General features: G+C 37.9%; 1 protein-coding gene across 2 annotated transcripts in view; it reads right to left on the bottom strand.

Annotated features, from left to right (window-relative positions):
* The window catches only part of ADGRB3 (adhesion G protein-coupled receptor B3), a 468,567-nt gene that overhangs the window by 75,569 nt on the left and 370,601 nt on the right, over positions 1-22,397 (bottom strand). The gene's annotated exons all lie outside the window — the stretch shown is intronic.

The following is a 22,397-nucleotide window of genomic DNA, read 5'->3' as shown; positions in this document are numbered from 1 at the left end:
ATGTCATAAGTACATCACAAAGGCAAGAGTATAATGACAAAAAAAAATTAGCAAGAATCTGAATGTAGACAGCTTTATCAGTGTGATCTCTTCTTTTTCATTTAAATGAAACTTGAGAAACTTAAGAATCCAAACAAATCTGACATGTATGTTGAATATACCATTTCAGAGGTCCTATTTTGTTACGAAATGTGTATAGAAACCAGTGTTAGAAAATATCCCTCCTAAGGTAAGCATGCAGACAAGTCAGCATGAAAAATGGGGCGCCGACAGTTTATTCCTCCATGTGGCAGGGAGCAGTGCTGTTCACTGATCCAAAGGCATTCCTGGATGCACCACTCCATCACTGGGAGCAGTGGGGCTGCACAAGCGCTACACTCTCACCATCTGCTGTGCACAAGTCCAAAGACCAGCCTAACTGCTGCTGAAGAAGTGCAGCTGATGTGTATTTAGGTAGGCTTGAAAATTCACTAAACATATGATTACATCCCATTACAATCAGCAGCACATTCCTGTTATGGAATGATAATTAATATCAACACTTTCATGCACAAATGCTTGATATATTATAATCTTTGTTTAAGAAGGTGTTACTGACAGGCAGTTTAGTTTCACACAGGATCAGAAGGGGAAAACATTTTTAAAAATTTAAATTATCTCAAGACAGATGTTGCTTTGTATAAATTAGTTCTTAGTTTTACTTTCCTCTGGTTTCAGAAAAGCAGAAGACTCAACCACTTTCTAACCTGAAGACCTGTAGTACAAAACTTGACAGTGGGAACTTATGAATTTACCCCTTCTTTACTCAGAGCCTGTCTCCCAGAGGAAAAGAAAATGCAGTGTTAGGCATTTTTTGTTAGGAGGCTGGCTCTGTCACTGTAAGTTAGATGTCCTTTCAGAACACAGAACAGATTAGGCCCTTCAGAGCTGGTACTTGGGGGAATATCTGGTTTCTGTATCATACAAAGGTTTGGAGGCAAGTAATACGCTGAGCAGCTCAGCTCCACAGAGAGGGTGCATTTTGCAGTAAGTCTGAAACTGTATTCTGGAAGTCCTGAGATTTAAAATGTATAGATACACTTATTTTTCTTTTTAACTAAAGGTATCTGGATTTCATTTCTAAATATACTGCAGTAACTTCAAATGCTTGAGTTCCTCCACAAAAGGCAAAACCATGAAGCTACTGGATTTGGCACAGGACTCTCACTGACTTCACTAAGTCTGGACTACTGCATTTTGAATGATACTCACACTTGTCATTGGAGGGATACCCCATGGAAACCACAGAATCATAGAATAGTTTGGGTTGGAAGGGACCTTTTAAAGGTCATCTAGTCCAAACCCCCTGGAAGAAGCAGGGACATCTGCAACTAGATCAGATTGCTCAGGGCCCCATTCAACCCAGCCTTGAATGTTTCCAGGGATGGGGCATCCACCACCTCTCTGGGCAACCTGTTCCACTGTTCCACCACCCTCATTGTAAAAAATGTCTTCCTTATATCTAGTCTAAATCTACCTCTTTCTGTTTTAAAACGTTTACTCCTTGTCCTATCACAACAGGCCCTGCTAAAAAGTTTCTCTCCATCTTTCTTATAAGCCTCCTTTAGCTACTGGAAGACTGCTATCAGGTCTCCCCAGAGCCTTCTCTTCTCCAGGCTGAACAGCCCCAACCCTCTCAGCCTGTCCTCATAGGAGAGGTTCTGATCATCTTTGTGGCCCTCCTCTGGACTCGTTCCAACAGGTCTATGACCTTAGCCAATAGTTTATGCATCTGTAATATCTTCAACTGCTTTAAGTCAAGCTGCTACAATGTAAGTGGAGTTGATGACTAGTGTGCTTGCATATTAGTATTTTCAAGAAAAGGGTAAGTTATTAGTGCTGTCTTGTTAACAAAAGTCTCTGGTTAAATGCTAAATATCACCCAAAACACTCTAGTTATATTAAGAACTAAATCAGTCCTTTCCCCTCAAAAGTTAGAGAAGGTACTCAAAATCAGGCTAAGTTAAGTCCTCTATGGTAGACAAACTTGTGGTTATACATGGCAAGATCAGTAATTGAAGAGCTGCAAAGTCAAAGTTAAATCAGTTTAATATTACATTGCAAATCTCTAATAATGTTTCTGATCAAATATTAAGTTTCCTGCTGAGATGGAAGAATCTAGAGGCATAAAGAAAGTGGCACAGTCACACGAGAGAGCACAACCTGTCACTTCTTTTTGTAAAATGATTGGAACACCCACTGTCCCCTGGGAGCCTGTAGGCAAATCAATCCCACTAGCTGCTTAAAAATGTTAACATGGCAGCCTTGTCAGTATTGTGATTGCTCACAGAAAAACTTAATAGAAAGAGTAATAAGTTCAGCTGGATATAATGTCATGACTACTTAACATAAGACATGACTTGATTCTCAGCTCACTGAAAAGCAACTGTATCATAATGCAAAATAAGATCCAATTGAAGCCCATAAACCCATAACATGTTCGCAGCTTCTTATTGCCATAAAAGCTGCCGATACTTTCTTCCTACAAAAACTAAAATGCCGTGAATGTGAGACAAGTGGTACAGGAAATCATATGATGTATAGAACTAGATGTCAAATACGTAGAAAAATATCCAATGTGCTTTTACTGTAGAGACTTCACCTACCACTGTCAGCCTCATTAAAAGGCTACACATTATTTTGAACTGAAATATTTCTGAAGCAAGGAAGGCTTATTATTAATCAAATTGTTCGAATCAATAAATATTAACTTACCTCAAATGACACTAAAGGAATATAGAAAAGATACTATGCATTGATATGTATTAGAATATTTTAATAGGAAAAATAAAAATATTTTGGATGTATTTTTTGGTTTTCAAAAGAATATATCCAGATTAATATTTTTCAAACATATCTCAAACAAAAAAACCCCTTAAAAATAGCATATTACCTTTCGATTCAGTAGCCTACATTGTGGGTTCCTCATGTCTTTGTATTCAGATATTTTAGTGAATTTCTTTATGTATCTATCACACTGCCTTTGTTTTCATCATCTATTCCTACTGGAAATTTGTCAAGATGCTGCATTTTGATTTCAGGATTCTGAAGCTGGTAGATTTAATCATTAATGGACTATTGTACTCTCATACATACTCGTAGGTCCCATCATAATCAAAGGAAGTTGTACATTTGAAAGTCAAAATTAATATATGACTGATTCCTATTTGAAAAATCCTGTGCTTATCAGCATACACACACTCACATGCATGCACACTCTCACACATACCTGCAAAAATAAATGTTCTATAAGACTTAATGAAGTTCTCTAGAATTTACTCCAAACTGCTCTGGGATTGTATATTTTTAAGAGGTGCACTGAATATTCTCCAAAAATCTAAAATAAAGATATAATATTTTTAAAAGAATAATGGAAATATAGAACGCTTACAATTTTGAATGAAATATAAAGGACTTTTCCACAAGGGTGTTAAGTATGTGAACTATTCATTATTGTTTAGGAGCAACGATTTAAAAACTAACTGGTCCACAGAGCTGGGTGATAATGGTTACTTTATCTTTTTTACAATGCCACAATCATTACAACAAAAGCCCTATCTTAAAGGTAATTGTTGCACAGGTCCCAGAGCTTTGGTGGAGCTCCAAAGAATTAACTTCAGAATTACAGTCTAATTCAGTTGCAAGCTCTATCATCTATCAAATTCTGTTGATTAAATGTCCTGTTTACTACAGCTGTGTAACAAATGGTTAGATCTTTTCATTTCAAATCCACTCTGCAACACAGTATCTTGAAAAGTGCCCCATCAGAAAAGATGGCTTAAAAATAATTAAAAAAAAAAAAGGGATTGCTATATGCAAGACAAAGAAGGGCATCCCACAAGTAAACATCTTAATACTATGACAAATAGAAATTTTGCATCTATGTTGGATCTGACACAATTAATCTTTCAGTACATCATCTAAAGGTATATCAAATGTATGGTATGCTGTTATTTCGGCAGGTTTACTCAATATGAAATAGTGTTCCTTGTATAGGTCCTACATGAAACACCTTAGTCCTGTCCCAGCAATATTTGTGAAAATCCTTGGGCCTTTCTCCACCAATGCCAAAACATACTGTTGAATAAATATCCATAATTTCCAAAACACTTCAGGGTTTTAAGTTTAATTTCAAAACACTGCAGATTTTTATGTTGCACAGCCCCCATTATAATCCAGGGGCATTGTGCAGGTTAGAAAGCACTGTATGGAAAATCCACGCCTAAATGAGAATTGGGAGGGAATCCTATATTTGGAATTAAAGAAACCAAAAGAACAGCATCCATTTGATTACTCTTCAACCAGCAGCTAGAAGAAATGAAGTGGGATATATTTGCTAGTATATTTGAGCTACTCTGTGCTGAGCACTTGATAGAAAGCAATTGTAAACTAACTGCTTAACCAGGCAGCAGAGGATTTATGGCCTGTTTGCATTTTGAAAGGAATGCAAAGGAGCTGAATTAGACTTCAGGCTTGATTTTCACTGTTTTTAACTTTATCTAGTGACTCATACCTATGTGTGCTGTGATGGTTTTCAAGTAATTCTGCTGTTACACTATACCTGCCATTTTGCAAGGGTTTACTGGCTGCAGGTACAAGCCAATTGACAATCCAGCTCTGCTTAATGTTTTTCACCCAGCCCACAGCTTAACATGGATTTTAGAAGGCAGATTTTAGTAAACATAGATACAGTGCTAGATATAGGGAAGTGACATGATGTTCTGAGCATCAATCTAATGTTCTCAGTCTCTGACAGCACAGAGATTAAAAAAGGCCTAAGATCAGCCTGGAAGGTGGATGTGTAATAAACAATCTGCTTATATATTTACTGAGTTCAGTTTTCTCTCTTTAAAATGTTTAATTCTTTTAATAGATAAAAATAACAAATTTATAAAGGTAGATTGGATTTTTAAAAGGTAATACTAGTCATAATTTAATCAAAAAATGCCTGGCCTACTTTAAAAGACAACAGAGCAGCTCAAGATATGAATATAGCATGGGAGATACAGTGATGTTCAGCTAGCTAAAGGGAAACAAAAAAGTGTGATGTCATACATAGTGTGATGTCATATAATAGCATGGAATAACAGGAACAGGGCAATAACACGACAGAATGGATGGTTTCATGAAAGGACTTCAGAACAAGCTTTTGGATCATTGAGTTCTCTTGCATCTGTGCAGAAGGCAGTTTTTCAGTCCTACTCTGTGCCATGAGGCTGTCAGAGTGTCAATGATGCATTAGATTGTCATCCGGTTTAGGATACAACCCCCCAGTTAGGGCTACTGAATTTTGAGTGGAAACTTCCTTAATAATAATGCCACAATATGCAAAAAATACTATATACAGCATAATTGCATTCTCTAATAAGTATAGAGTAATATCATTTCTGCTCCCCAACGTCTTTTAAAATATAGTTCAAGAATAGAAAGAAATCCAAAAGATTTCTTATTAGGAAGCACAACAATGGGGAACTGCTTGCACACAATGTATGTCCCACTGGTACAAGATTAGAGTCTTACTGAGCTATCACATCTCATAATCGCACTTTCCTTTATTTCTCATTTTTCTATCCAGGAGGAAGAAGTATTGCATTCAAGTGTTATAACTGAGCTTGAAACATTCAGCTTATCCTCCCTGAAAAAGAGAATTTGATAATTTGAAAACAACAAAAGAGAGGATAGCCATTACTCTAAAGAGATTATTTGTTGAGAGACTTGACAAGTCAAGACAGAGGAGAACTTAAACAGAGTGAAAAAGTGGACAAGAAATGTAAAGGGACTAAGTGAGCAGGAAGATCTCTGCCTCTCAGGAAATGAAAGAGAGGCAGAAAAGAGGGGGGAAAAATGGAACAGAGAAGGACTGTTCCTTCTTTTAATGTGTAAATCCTTGAGGAAGTTGTTTCTGTCAGACTCCAGGTTAGAGCACTGGCCAAACCTTCCAATGGTCCAGGAACATGGTGCTCTCCTGTGTAAGAAATGATCTGGAAACAAAACGTTCTCAACTGGCCAGAGCCACTAAAGATTTGAACACTGTAGCTGGATGCTGCCTCTATTTCTCGGGAGTTCCAGTGCCTTGTCATCATCAGAAAATTGTTCTCCAGTGAAATTCAAATACTGAAAAAAACCTACATGATCAGAAAATAGTGTCTGCATCCCCTAAGCTGTCTTCTCTATTTGAACATGGAGAAGACCTGTGTAGAAGTCTCTGACTTCCCAAATGTTAACTTTGATCATAATGTGGATGACAAAGAAACAAGGAAACAATATCAGTGAAGCCAAACAAAGGAAAGGGTGAGGAAAGCCAGATCAAAAGTGGAAGATCACAAATCATAAAAGTAAGGCAAGCAACGAATGAAGGAAAAAAAAAAAAAAGAGAAATGAAGGGAAGAAAAGAAAAGGGGAACTGATGGAAGAAGAGACTAGGCAATGTTCATTTTACTTTCTTAATCTTTAATGTGAAAATAGATTCTCTTTTTCCACATGAAGGCCCGAAGGGGAAGGGAAATCTCCACTCACTATGAACACTTCTTGCAAGAAGGAGATAGGAAAGGAAAATGTAGCCTTCAAAACCAGGACCTTTCTCTCCCTATGCCACACTGCAGGGGCTATGTAAATCAGTTCTTGGCTCCTACCTAAAGACAGCCTGGCTGAAAGATTCTCCCTTTCTCCTCCTTTCTGACAGTCAGTGACAGACATCATGCCTATGGAGCTCAAGAAGCACCTTACTCCTGCCAAAGAAGTGATCTGCATTTTTCACAGTAATTAAGAAGTTAAATAATTTTACTGTGACCCTCTTCTCCACAAAGCCAGCAGTACCACCACAGCTCTGTTTTCACAAGAAGGATTTTCCTTTTGACCAAGAGCTGGTGTTCAAGAGGAGAAGAATGGGTAGCTGTCTTCTCTACTGAACATGTTGGTGTGCTGTTCTCCACTCAGACTCTCTGTGGCCTGGCAGTTACCACATATAATTAAAGACAGGGTAACTATATTGCTAGTAACACATTATCTTAATTTTTAGCAATTTTTAATTCCTAATTAGAAATCATTAGCATACATAAACATTCTTTTGCCAAAATTCTTTGAGCTCCATTCCAATTCAGATTTGATTATTTTGAAAGGTAGCCATAAAAATATTAAGTAAAATGCATTGTTGCACATAAAGCTCAAAAAAACATAGATGTTTACTATACACATTCAGATTGAAAGCAAATGCTACTGTACTGTTTTCAGTGTGTATGATTTCAAATTGTTCCTAAGTAACACAATTATCATTTTCTGAACCTAGGTATTTTATTATATACAAATTATGACTTATTCAATAATGTATTAGTAGTATTTTACAGGAAATAAAACCCCTTCAGTTATTTTAAATCATTAACCACATGGCTAACCACATGATTAACCCCTGGCTCTATGTCTCACTGAGTCTCATATTAAAAATTTCATATATATGGGATGCAAACGGTTCCCATGTGAAACAGTATGTACTAAGAGAGTATCCGCAGAAAAAAAATAGTATCTCAGTGGGAGGAGACAGATTTCTGTCTGGCACAGAGCTATCAGTGTGGAATTCACTAAAACCAGCGAACACCTAAAACAAAGCAGGGAGTATCTTAGAGAAAGTAAGAAATGTGCTCCACTCATCATGACCACATGTGTGGCCTTCTAGCATCTAACTCCTAACTTCTAGCTCGTAAATCCTTGAGGAAATTGTTTCTGTCAGGCTCCAGGATGGAGTACTGGGCAAACCTTCCAACGGTCCAGGAACACGGTGGTCTCCTGTGTAAGAAATGATCTGGAAACAAAACGTTCTCAACTGGCCAGAGCCACTAAAGATTTGAACACTGTAGCTGGATGCTGCCTCTATTTCTTGGGAATTCCAGTGCCTTGCCATCATCAGAAAATTGTTCTCCAGTGAAATTCAAATACTGAAAAAAACCTACATGATCAGAAAATAGTGTCTGCATCCCGTAAGCTGTCCTCTCTATCTGAAAAAGGAGAAGACCTGTGTAGAAGTCCTTAAATTCCCAAATGTTGGCTTTTATCATAATATTGTTATTTGTACCCATCTGTATATGGAGTAGAAGTTGTGACCTTTTTTTTTTTCTGGTATGTGTTTCACTGGTATACCAGCTTTTGAGGCCTATATATTTAACTGCTCTAATCTGCTCAATATGTGGAGTGCTCAGTGGGTGACACTCTCAGATCAGTTGGAAGCTTCTGCTAATGAAAAAAAATAAATTAATTCTTTTATCCAACTCATATGTGACTATAATCAACAAGAGCAAAGTTTTTTCCCCTTCACAGCACCACTTCTTCTAGTACAGCTCTTCCCTTTAGGCTCTACTATGCTCACTTGTGCTGCTGAGTGGAAACAGAGCATCTTTTTTGCTCCATTTTACCTGATAGAGTTTCATGTCCAGCCTTCTTCATAAGGTCCACTGCTTGTGTACCAATTAACATTTCTAAAACTAAAATGCTCAGAAATGGAGGCTGAACAATCTTCCTACAGATGAAGGTGTCCTCACCTCTTTCCCTCACTCCATGCTTCTACAGGACTGTTGATGGATCTCAGTGTGCTGACATTGAGAACAGACTGCAAGGCTGATACATTTACTGAAGCTTTTCCCTATCGGATGGGTGAGTAGGAAATAAGTTGAGGCTTTAACTGAAGGGAGAAATAAAATAAAAATGTTTATATCTGTTAATAAATCAAATTGAAAATTTGTTGATGTTGGAAATACTCCCAGAGCCTTAATGGTACATTTATTTTTATCTACAACAATAATTAATAATTAATGCTACATGTCTCTCAGATGCATCTTGGCAACTAAAATTAGCAAGTGCAAAATGTTACATTTTAAATTATACACTTAGCATGGATGTCTCCCTGTACAAAATCTCCCAAACTATATCCATGTCCATCATGCCCTGGATGACATGACAGAGCCAAATTACCTTTGGAAAGTTTATCTTAGTTTATCTGTATCGTCTTTGCTCCTCTGCTGGGAATTCACTTAGTGGATGCTCTGTGACCTGCACAGATCAGATAACTTTGCCTGCAGAGCCAACCACTGAAATCAGTGCCATCCTCTGTACACACAGCAGCATCTCTAAGCCTATTGTACTGACAGGTTTAGATCTTTGTAGGAAAGCAATCTTTCCTTCCAGATGCCAGAAGGCTCAATTTTTTTTTTCTACTGTATTTAGAAACTGGGCAATGATTTATTATAGATCTATTCTTACAGTTTAGAAGCCACTGAAAACAAAAGCCTCTAGTAGACCACAGTGAGAGAACTAGATTGTCACAGGGAAGTATTATGTGTATGAGCCTAACAAGAAGTTTGAAGAAGAAATAAGCCAAGAACTATACTGAAAAGCTACTAGTTTTGTGAATTCATAATCATCCATTTTTTATTCCCTTTTCTTCAACACCACTTAGACAAATTGGTTCCAGAAGTTTAAGCTTTCATAGCACACTAGCTCATAAGTTTCTAGGGGAGACAAGTGAAACGATGTGACTCATACTAGTCCTTCTAGCTGACACATGATGACAGGTTTAAACACAGAGAACAGAAGGACCACGAGCTGAGATTAGCAAAGCCCATATGAATTCTTATTAACACTAATACAGTTTAACACTGAGAGTTACCAAGGTCCAGTTGTGCTGGGTGTGGTATACACATACCTTGAATGGAAATCCTGCAAAGTGCTACTGTAACAAAGAAACCTCAAAGTGATTCTCAGACTCTGCTTTGCTTATCATATCTATTCATTGAAGTATTGAAACTTCAATGAACTGAGACTCCAGGGGCTCAAACACACAATCAAGTCACCATGGCATAACAAGTGCCAGTTGAGCTATATCAGCAATTTGTGTGCATGCTCCCAGCCACAGAAACTGCAAGACAACACAATTTGGCTTAGTTCTGATTCATTTCAGGCTTTACATTTGCTACTGGCAAGATGTGTGCACAGGGACTAATGCCACAATCTGAAGCTTCCTATCTGCAATTGACAGAAAATTTCTGCAATTAAAAAGATGTTCGATTGTTTAATGGCTAATGTTCAACTAGGATAGATATGTTATTTAAGTATTTATGTGATTGAGTCTTCTCAGAAAAGTTTAAAAATCTGACTAGAATATATTTTTACTGGTATTAGAAACAATTGTCTAAACTTCTTTCCAAAAGGAAGAATCCTAGATTGGGTTTAAACTTACAGATTTGTTTCTGGAGCAATTTTATGGGATGAGGTTTACGAATAGCTACAAGAGACAAACTGAGACTAGCAGCAGTTCTTGTCCATCATTAATGCTGCCTTCATACTGACGTCTAACTATGATTTCCAGCAAAACCATTTTTGTTCCATTGTAGTACGACTGTAGTGCCTTGTGGGATCATTCTTCCAGGGACTGGGAGAATGAAGAACCATCCACTGTAGGAGAAGATCAGGTTCAAGACCATCTAAGGAACTGGAAGGTGTACAAGTCCATAGGACCTGATGAGATGCATGTCCTGAAGGAACTGGTGGATTAAGTTGCTAAGCCACTCTCCATCATATTTGAGAAGTCATGGCAGTCCACTGACTGGAAAAAGGGAAACATAACCCCCATTTTTAAGATGGGAGAAAATTAAGACTCGGAGAACTACAGGCCAGTCAGTCTCACCTCTGTGCCTGGCAAGATCATGGAGCAGATCCTTCTGGAAGCCATGCTAAGGCATATGGAAAATAAGAAGGTGATTGGTGTCAGTTAACACGGCTTCCTTAAGGGTAAATAGTGTCTAACAAATCTGGTGGCCTTGTATGATGGGTTTACAGCATTGGTGGGTCAGGGAAGAGTGACTGATGTCATCTACATGGACTTGTGCAAAGCATTTGACACTGTCTCGCGTGACATCCTTGTCTTTAAATAGGAGAGACATGGATTTGATGGATGGACTACTCAGTGGAAAAGGAATTGGATGGATGGTCACCCTCAGAGAGTTGCACTCAACGGCTCCAAGTCCAAATGCAGACCAGTGATGAGTGGTGATCCTCAGGGGTCAGTATTTGGACTGGTACTGTTTAATGTCTTTGTTGGTGACCTCATCAGTGGGATGGAGTGCACCCTCAGCAAGTTTGCCGATGACACCAAGCTGTGGTGCAGTTGACACGCTGGACAGAAGGGATGCCATTCAGAGGGACCTTGACAGGCTGGAGGGGTGGGCCTGTGAGAACCTCATGAAGTTCAACAAGGGCAAGTGCAAGGTCCTGCACATGGGTCGGGGGAATCCCAAGCACAAATACAGGAGTGGAGAATGGATTGAGAGCAGCCCTGAGGAGAAGGACTTGGGGGTGTTTGTTGATGAGAAACTCAACATGAGTTGGCAATGTGCGCTTGCAGCCCAGAAAGCCAACTGCATCCTGGGCTGCATCAAGAGAAGTGTGGCCAGCAGGTCGAGGGAGGTGATTCTGCCCCTCTACTCCGCTCTCGTGAGACCCCCACCTGAAATATTGTGTCCAGCTCTGGAGCCCCCAACATAAGAAGGACGTGGACCTGCTGAAGCAAGTCCAGAGGAGGGCCATGAAGATGATCAGAGGGCTGGAGCATCTCTCCTGTGAGGACAGGCTGAGAGAGTTGGGGCTGTTTAGCCTGGAGAAGAGAGGGCTCCAGAAAGTCCTTATAGCAGCCTTCTAGTACCTAAAAGGGGCCTACAAGAAAGTTGGAGGGGGACTTTTAACAAGGGCCCATTGTGATAGGACAAGGCATAATGGCTTTAAGTAGAATGAGGGTAGATTTAGATTAGATATAAGGAAGAAATTCTCTACTATGAGGAGGGTGAGGAACTGAAACAGGTTGCCCAGAGAAGTTGTGGATGCCTCATCCCTGGAAGTATTCAAGGCCATGTTGGACGGGCCTTTAAGCAAGCTGGTAGTGGAAGGCATCCCTTCCCACAGCAGGGAGGTTGGAACTAGATGATCTTTAAGGTCTCTTCCAACCCAAATGTTTTTATGATTCTATGATTCTACAACTCAGTTCAACAAAACTTTGTTACTATTCTGTATTTAATTTTAAAGATAGGCAGTGACAAAATTAAGGTTTTATACCAATAATTAAATTGCTAAAACTCAAATCTGAATCCTGATTGACTTGACATAAGAGGATATGCAGTAAAAGATAGAGACTTGAAAGTGTAAGTGCATTAAGAAATGTAAAATCTCAATGCAAATAACAGCAGCTTTACAATTAATCTCATCTTTTTAAAACTCAAGTTTCAATAGCTGTAGGTTCTGACACATTGGGCTTTGTTGTCCTGTACGGCTCAGCTAAGCTTATTAAGGAAGCCATTCTCATTCTAAGCCTTCACCTAACTTTAAGTGGTATTTAAAAAATAATAAATCCATTTAGATTTCCTATCTTAAAGAAATTATTTAGTAAATATTGGATAGGTTGAAGATGTGACTTTTTATGAAATTAAGAGGATAGAGCAAGAATTATATGCCATACTACTAATTAGAGACAGATATGTAATCACTTACTAATGGAAAAACATTTTGTGCCAACCTTATTCATACTTCCTTCCAACTGCTGGACTCCTTGTGCCAGATATATTTCAGTTTTCTTCAGAAGAGAGAGATACTCATGTTTTCCATCCTGTTTTTAAACCCAGAAGTCTAGTGCAAACTGAACTTTCTTGACATTTCAGAAATTCTATCAGTTTTAACAGCTTGAGGCCTTTTTATTACAAACATGTACATTTCCCTGCAGGGTTCTCAAAATCTCACAATTACATTCATTAAAAATGTCCATAATTACAGTCAAATGCATGCTTTGTAAATTTACCTTTGCATTTTTCTTTCAACAATTATTCTGAGCATAACTTTCTATTAAATTCCACAAAATACCTACTTATTCATCCACAATGTCAGTTTTATAAAAATTTTGACAAAACCATCAAAAAAGAAAAATACTAGAACATAGTTACTGTCAAATTTTTCAGTGCCAAGTTTGATGTCTACAGTGTGACTCATTGAGACTCAGCAGAATAAGCACGTATGTTCATGAAAACAAATACAAAATGGTCATGTTTCAGCAGCGGTCCACAATTAGAGATACTACATGCATTTTACACTAGCACTAAGAAGATCTTTGGGTGTATAATGTTGAGTCCCTAACCATATCTGAGTCCTTTTATTCAACAAGCTGAGCATCCCTCTCATGACGAAGTCCTGCTGTGATCCAAAACATCTAACAACATTGGCTTTGCTCATGATGTAACAAATATGCTCAGACCACACTTAGAGAATGCTGACTTCAATGACTTGAGCACACACTAACCATAGTTTCTTTGTCAGAAAGAAAAAGTAGGAAAGGTCCAAATTTGTGTGATCATCCTTGGCTTTCTGTCTGATTGTTGGTGTCAGTCTAGAACAGATTAGCATCCTGCTCATTGCACCTCCCATGAAATTTCACTTTCCATTACCTTGTAGAAGAGCTAGAAACCAGGAATTGGAAAGAAACCCTATTCTTCTCCTGTTGAAACCTGGCTACTTGTAGCCAGGCAACAAGGTCCATAAGGAAAGAAAGAAAAAAAGAAACTTGAGATCCACTCTTGTCACACGCTATTGTTTTTTTTTCCCTCCACAGACAGACAAACATAACATGAATAAACAGATCTGGACATAGGCACTGGAACTCGGACCTTAATCTTAGCACCCAAGAACAAGTACCATTTTATGGGATGTTTCATTTGGCCATGACAAAATCAACCACAAATTAAACAATCTAATAAGGACAAGAGTAGGTTAACTCACAACTGCTCAGGGCAGACCCTCTTGTACTTCTGGTGCTGCTGTTCAAATAGCATCCTGGACTAGTTTGATTGAATCTAGCAAAACATGATTCACTTCTTTTTTTTTCAATTGCTGCAAAAGCAAGAGGGACTCCAGCACAAAAAGCGAACTGATTCACTAGCAAGCTCTGGTTTCTGAACTGAGTGTACTTCAGCCATAAGCAACAAACACAAACTTATGATTCATTTTCATAATGACTTTTAAACCACTTCTGAGCCTGATTCTCCCAACTTCTATGTGATACTATTTTTAAAATTTCAAAGTGAAAGTAAACATAGGGCTAGAGAATACTTGCACGTATAAAGATCACAGGATTGAGTCCCACAGCTTTTACAGAGTGAAGTATGTAGTGTTAAGGAAAGAATACTCATTTTACAGCTTCTGATCAGACTAATCTGAGAATCACAATAGTCTAACAGTCATTTCACTTACAATGTTTTCATTGACTTGACTGAAAGATATAGGGACCTAAAAACTGTGACCTAGGAGAATACATATAAAAAAAAGTAAAACTGTACAAATGAACTTCACTGTGCATGTCAAGGTTAAATCATGCGATATGTTCCTGAAAATAGGCAGATACAACAGGAAGTTGTAGGGAAGTATAAACAAAATCCAGTACAATAAGTAGATTCATTTTTTTTTTGTAAAAAATTTACACTATTTTTCCTTAAATGATGGTCTTTTAAAAGAGAGTGTTTTCTAATATGTTTCATATTGTTACACAGAAAGAGTAATGATGTAATAATTATTGCAGTAGGGCATAAGATTTATATTGCATTTATCTCATATTTATATTTTACCAGATATCTATACTAAAAATATCTTACTGTGTTTCTGTATCTGTTTTAATTTATGTGACAATGGATTCTATGCCTACATTCTCAGAAATGGTAATCCACATAGGAAAATCCATGTAAGAAATTAATCTTTCACACTAGAACAAAAATAACCAAGTAGCTGAACGTTGATTTTTGGTGTTGCTGTTTTTATCATTATTACCTAAACCACGTAGTCTTGTGAACTATCATGTCTTCCTTTAAAAATTCTTTTTACCATTATACTTAGAAGTGTTTATGGTTTCTTAAAACTAACACAATGTAAATGAAAGACACGAACATTTAACTGTTTGTAGACTGATCTACTTCCCATTTACAGCTTTTCTATTTCCACTGAAATTCAACAAATAGGCAAAAGAGAAGTAGAACAAAAGTGTAAAGCCAAAAATAGCTGCTTGAGTCATCAACAGATTGTCTGAAATGATTCAAACAGGTGTTTGTGAGAGAATGAGCTATTTTCCTCACGGCTGTGGGGGTGAATTCTACGAGAGAAAAAACTACTCTAAAGAGTAGTTGAAGAACAAAGAGAAAAAAAAAACATTTGAGGAAGAGTAGGACAGCAGAGGGTTACCTCAGGAAAGTCTAAGCTTTTTTTTTTTTTGCACTAAGGCAGGACAGCAGAGGCACACATGCCAGCACCAAGTCCAGCACCACAACCAGGGAGGAGGGAGCAGACTACACCTGTGCAACATTCCTCAGGACATGTGTGCAATGTGTGGTTGGTGGGTAGGTGGGAAAAGACCCTTACCAGCTGAAAGAGACTAGAGCTGGCTCCAGTGTGAGCCACGGGTCAGACACAGTCTATGTCTTTCATGCATAAATCTTGGTAAATTTTGGATTCCCAAACCAATATGATTTTTACTTTTCAAAACAAAGCTCATTAAAATGAGCTCCAACAAAGTCTCTCACAATGTTCTTGTAACCAGGCTAGGAAGTCATAGTTGGATGAGTGGACAACCAGATGGACAAAAAACTAGTTGGATGGTGTATTGTGTCTGCTGAGATGGAGTTAATTTTCCCCATAGCAGCCCTCATCACACTGTGCTTTGTACTGGTAGCTAGAAAGATGTTGGTAACACAGCAGTGTTTTAGCTGGTGCTGAGCAGTGCTCTCACAGCATCAAGGCTGTCTCACCAACATCCCCCTCTCACCAGTAGGCTAAGGGTGGGCAAGATCTTGAGAGGGGAAATAACCAGGACAGCTGATTCACACTAACAAAAGGGATATTCCATACCATATGACATCTGTTCAGCAATAAAACCTAAGAGAAAGGAGGCTATGGGTGGGGGGAGAGGTGGGGGTGGTGGGCAGCAGGGGAGGTGAAGGGCATCATTACTTATTATGACATTTGTCTTCCAGAGCAACTGCTACACGTACTGAAGCTCTACCTCCCGGGAATTGGCTGGACATCGCCTGCTGATGGGAAGTAGAGAATAAATCTTTTGTTTTCCTTTGCTTCTGCATGCAGTCTTTGCTTCTGCTTTATTAAACTGCCTTTATTGTGATGCACAAGTTTTTTTCCATCTTACTTTCTCCTCCCCCTGTCCTGATGAGGAGGGTATTGACAGAGTGGCTTGGTGGGCACCTGATGTCCAGCCAAAGTAGTCCACCACAGATGGCTGGCTTAGCGTGTAATGACGAATGGGTGACAATTTACCTGTAAGATGACAACAAGCTGAATACTACATGGATCTATCTGGGGACCTATGTTTAATGTCAATGACTTGGAATAGTTTGTAGATAACACCAAACTGGAGGGACAATCTATATGCTCAAGGGCATGACTGCCATCCAGAGAGACCTAGACAGGCTGGAGGGATGGGCAGTGAGCTGAATATGAGTCAGCAGTGTCTCCTGGCAGCACAGACAGTTGACAGTATCTGGGGCTGCATCAAGAGAAGACAGCCAGCAGGTTAAGGGATGGATGCTCCTCTGCTCAGCACTCATTAGATCCTACCTAGAATAGTGTGTCCAATACAATTGACTAGCCCAATGCATGAAAGCCTTGATAAACTGGAGTGAGTTTAGCAGAGGCCACCAAGATGCTTGGGGGCTGGAACTCTTGCCTTGTGAAGACAGGCTAAGGAAGGTGGACATTTTCAGCCTGGAGAAGACATGGCTTCTCAGGCATGTAACAGCAGCCTGTCAGTGCTTATAGAGAAGTCACTGACAAGACGAAGCCAAGCTCTTAACAGTGATGTGTGGTGGGATGACAAAGGACAATGGGCATAAATTGAAACAAGAGGTCCAGATCATCTATATGGAAAAACATTTTAATCATGAGGACAGTCAAGCAGTGGAGCAAGTTTCCCAAGGAGGTTGTGCAGTTTCCGCACTTGGAGGTTTTCAATACTTGACTATATAAAGCCCTGAGCAACCCGTTCTGACCCTACAGATGACACTGCCTTGAGAACGAGGTTGGACAAGATCATCTTGTAACCTGAACACTTCTGTGATTCTAAAATAGTTCACAGATCTCTTTAAAAGTTCCTGGGCATTGGAGGCAGAGAACACATGCTACTAATATCTACCCAATTTCTTCCCTGGAATTCACTTGCAATAAAAATGTCTGTTTTGTTTAGAAATAGCAAACTGAATGATAAAGTTGATGTATTTTGAGAAACAGACTGACAGGCACTTTTGAGAAGAATGTTACCTTCTCCTCTGAGGCAGGTAACAGTAGCATGAATGACAATGTTTACTGATCTTGGGTAAGAAAGACCTGCTCCCAGAGATTCTCTTGAGAATCTAAAAGCAGGTAGTTAATTCAGCTGATGTTAATGGGTTTTGTCAGAATTCGGCATGGTAAAAGAGTGTTGCTTAAACAGACCTACTCCTGTAATAGTTATTCATTTAAGTGGGCTCTTCTCTAGTTAATTGTTTCCGAGTTCCAGAACACACAGCAGGCAGATGTGTGTGGTGCAGTGCACTCTGACTACTGACCTATTTATTGTGTGTTTCTGTGATGGCTGACCCATACCAGAGGCTCTGTGGCTCAGCAGTTCAAAAAACTGTCACACAAAAAAGAGAGGACAATCAGTAGAGTAGGTGTTAATTTGGAAATTGAGTCCTGGCAAAAGTGGAAGGACGTATTTTCCCAGTGTTCAGCGGTTTAAATGGGGGTATTCCCCTGAAGTTCTCCAGGCAAGATCTGAAATATGGAGTGCTACTGCCTGAGAAACTAAATTCCCTACTTCCTCACTGATTTTCTAACACAACCTTAATGCTGTGTTTGCATCATTTCTCTGTTCACTCCATCTGCTCTTAGGTCTCCCCCGCTGTTTCCTAGGAGATATATTGCCACAATCCCTGCATCTGTAAGGCAGTGGCAGACATGGGGCAAGAGCCATGTGGTTAGAGGCAACATTAGCACCACATGAACATTTGCAGGGTTCTCAGGGGATCCTGCCACCCACTGTTTCTCAAAACCTGAGGGAACCCTATTTACACAGTCAGCTGCTTCAGAGAGCTGCGGGAATGGAATGTTGTGGCTTTTCAACTCCTTTCCACTTCTGTTTGCTTCTTTCAGCCTAGAACCTTTATTTTTTAAAAAGACTAAAATTGGGTTATTTTTGTCCAGTCAGCCTATTTAGTGAACATTTTAAGGTTATTATGTACAAAATTCTATAGGTTTTCTGTTTGTTTACAATGTATTTATCAAAACTAGTAATTGCTTATGTTTTGTGCTGTAGGTGGTCAGGACATGCCTGTTTCATATTCTTTTAGATATAGCAGTGTAAGAGACGAATTCAAAAATGTAATAGTTAGCATAATAAACTGGATATTGCAATCAACCAGGGATGACACAGAGTGTCAGGGTTGCTAAATCTTGCATTGTGCCTTAACATCTTCTCTGGTCTTCCCTTGGTAGGCAGACATAAACCTGACTATGGTTAACAAAATGTACAGGGTCTTATGACATTTCTAAAAATAAGCCTGTTTCTCATGAGTGACCCAAACTCCAGCAATGAACTCTTAAGTACACTTGGAAACACTGAATATAGAAAATAATTAACATTTTTCCATATGTATAATGAATTCTATGGTTTATTTTAAATTGTATTCAGCTTTATTTTCTTCACAGGAAAACCGGGTAAACAATAACTGTTTACATCAAACAGCTAATGTGTTTTTATATAGGCAGAACTGTGAAAAAAACAAAGTATTTTCTGAATGCATGCAAAAGGAAAGAGAACTTATTTTAAAATCCACATAATATTAATCAATAACTTATTTGTGGTAGAGATTCTATTCATTAAATGCGATCAGAAGCATAGTAAAGATTATTTACAGCTTAAGCGTTAAAGGTCTGCCTATAGAAGAAATACAATATTTTTTCTTGATGCAAGAAGAACATTAGGAAACATAACATAGCAAGAGTTAGGTTACAGTAAAACCTACAAATGACTGATAGATATTTCCTCAAAGAAAACTGTCAATCTCTTCAAAGTAAATAGGTAATGCTTTTCTAGATATTAGGGACATCTCACAGTATTTGTGAAATAATAGATATTTAAGCAGTTAGGTTATATATGAAAAGTGTTACCCTTCCTTAATTTAGGAGACTTAACTTCAATGTTATACCTAAATTCAGCTTTTAAAGGGCTATCTCCAGTGTATCAACCGCTTATCCTCAAATTTAAACACTATTATGTGGCTAATGTTTAACACTGAAAAGAAAACAAGAGACATTAAAAAATACCAAAGTAAATTAGTGTGCTTCTCATACCTACTATAACACTGAATATATTTAAACAAGATACATAATTAATTTAGTAATACTCTTGTAAATTCAGCCTTTGGTGACCTGTATTTCAAAACAGGATCTGACAAAACAGAAATCTCTTACACAGTCTGAAATATTAAAAAGGCTTTGAATAAAGTTCTGCATTTTGAAAGGTCTGGGGAAACATATCAAAAAAAAGCAGAACATTTCTCAGCTGTGTCCTTCAATAAAATGCACAACACGTTTGGCTAAGAAGGAATAAAGGAGCATGGCTTTTCTGTGAACAAAAGGCTCTTTTGCTATCCCAATACAAATCTTCCAAGAGAAACCATACTCCCCTCCATGCCCCCCATCACGAACTATTATTCCAAAACAAGTCAAAAAGCCCCATGACTCAGACCTCTGGTCTAATGTTGGTATTTTTGAGTTACTGAAACTGGAGAAAAATTTACTTTTAAACATGGAATATTAGAAATAGAAAAGCTATGGTATCTTGGAAGAATCTAAACTACTCCTACATGTCCTCGGAAATATTTAGTCCATTTCTGCCTGTGGGAAACATCATGATCTTTTTTTATTGAAAAAAAAACCAAAACTTAATTGAAACAAATAGAGCACCATATTCAAACACAATCTTCACTAAAAGAAGCTTTGTAAAAACATTGAGGATATACTCAGCCTTCAAAGACAGAGCTAAATCTAACATGCTAAGTCTCTATGATTTACCTAAACCAGAAAGAAAATAACAAAAAACCTGCACTTATCTAGACCAACAGACTCAATATTCTTTTCTTTGTCACAGATGTCAATGGATGTACTAAAATGAACCACAGAAATTTCCTGGAGTTTGAATAGCATTGAAATGAATAAAAGTAGTTGGTGCAGTGTTTAATGTAGATACAGAAAACCACAAACTACAAAGAGATTGACAATATGCTGTTTGTTATAAGTACATCTTTGGTATGCTTAATTTACACACTGTTCAACTTTACACAGGAATTTAGCTTTGACGACATTTACAAGCACCTATTCTCAAAGGACACAAATACAAAGTTTGGGACAATTTAAACTCATAAGTAAAGCCAAGCTAAAGCATGGAAAAATGAGGCATTCTTCAACTTTGTGAATATCAACAGCATCATATGGACATTAACTAGGTGCCCCAATAATATGAGAATAATATGGACATAAGAATGAGAACAGAACAGAGTAAATAAACTCTCAAACTTGGCATATCGTATTTCTCAAATCTTCTCTGATACATTAAGATACCTGAGTTCATCTTCTTGCCGTAAAACACCATCTCAGCATTTATTCAGGAAACAGTTTCTGCTGATTTGAATATTACATTGTCTTGATAAAATATTCCCAAGATTTCTTACAAAATTTTCAAATAAACACTGAAAACCCAAATGGTTTGATTTCTAGTAAATAATAAAATCTCAGAAACAAATCTAAAACATTTTTCATCTTAAGTCATAGGGAAGGACCTGATTTTCTTTCTAAAGTTCCCACTTTCAGATGTAATTTTCCTGCTCAGCAAAAAGAAAACAGATTTTTTCCTACAGATGTCAGTATTGCAATCTATGACCTAAAAATTAAACACTGTCTTCTTCTGGTCAATGACCTTTGAAAATAAAAAATTCAGAACGTGAATTCAAACACATCTGATGTCAAAACACATCCCCACTTACAAACTTACTGAAGTCATACCCAGATCTTATTGCTTTAATTTGAATAAGCTTTTTCTAAACAGTGGTTTTAGCTGACCATTTTGTTGATGGTGCATTCACAGGCTAGCCTCTGGGAACTACAATATATAAACATATCAGTGGACATAGTGATAAAAAGACCTCTGTTCTGTGACAAGGAATATCTTCCTTGGTATAAAAAATGTATTCTGCCTGTGATCCATTAGAGGTACTCCCTGGCTAGAAGCTCCCAGGCTGTACATGTATCAAAAGCAAGATGTGGACTCAAAAAGAAGACAAGTGTAGTAAAAAGTAATATTTTAGAGTAATTTTTCAGGCCATATATTCAAAATGTAAACTTTGTGATATGTTGTCACTGATGTCCATTATTTCCTCTGAACATCTCCATTTTTAGGATCTGCTGTTCTCAGAAATAAGTCAATATAATATCTCTGCACTTTCAGGAGTTCAGGAAGCAGAAGTAAGGGAGCTCAAGGAGGTTCAGATTAAAATAAAGGAACTGGATTAAGGGCATGTTTTAGTTCAGAGTTCCCCGAGTTAAGCATCAGTGAAAGTTTGCCAGCATACCTAGGGAGCATGTTGTCAAACACAGTTGTTCTGAAGCCCTCAAACTCGGATTCCCCAGTGGCAATATACACAGGAACTTTCAGCTACTGAAACATATTTCTTCTTGAAATACACAATAAAATAGTATATATGACTATGCATGGTAGTGCTGAAATTCTGGAGAGGCTTAATACTTCTTCTGTGCTCTAGCATTCTGAAGTTGCTTGTGCGTTTCTGACTTTTTTTCCCCCTGAATAAAATCTGTGAAAGTCACATGGATTTCTTCTGCAAATTTTTATTTTGTTCACTTGTACCTCTACATACTTTCAAAACTTTAAAGCACATTAATATCTTAATTTTAATAATTTTGTTAAATTATGTGTTGGAAATTACTATGTTTGGGTGTGTTTTACAAAGTATAGCTATGTGACTCGCATTGAACTTTTGAGACTTCTGGCAGCTAAATTTCTAAGCACACATTTGAAAAGAATAAATGATTAATTATAGGTGTGTTGTAGAAACATCAGCTATCCTATAGCAGATGATGAATGTATTTCACTAGATATTGGAAAAATTGAGATGAGCAGTGCATTAAGTAGTTTAACACAGTGGGATAAAGAATTACTTTACAGATACTTGCTCACACCAGAACTTAACAGCATTCTCTCACATACTGCCCTATTCACCAATTGTATCCTA

Source organism: Chlamydotis macqueenii, chromosome 3, assembly GCF_036417535.1.
Source record: "Chlamydotis macqueenii isolate bChlMac1 chromosome 3, bChlMac1.mat, whole genome shotgun sequence".
Taxonomy (NCBI): domain Eukaryota; kingdom Metazoa; phylum Chordata; class Aves; order Otidiformes; family Otididae; genus Chlamydotis; species Chlamydotis macqueenii.
The sequence above is the reverse complement of the archived record's forward strand: the minus strand, read 5'-3'. Positions and strand labels throughout refer to the sequence as shown.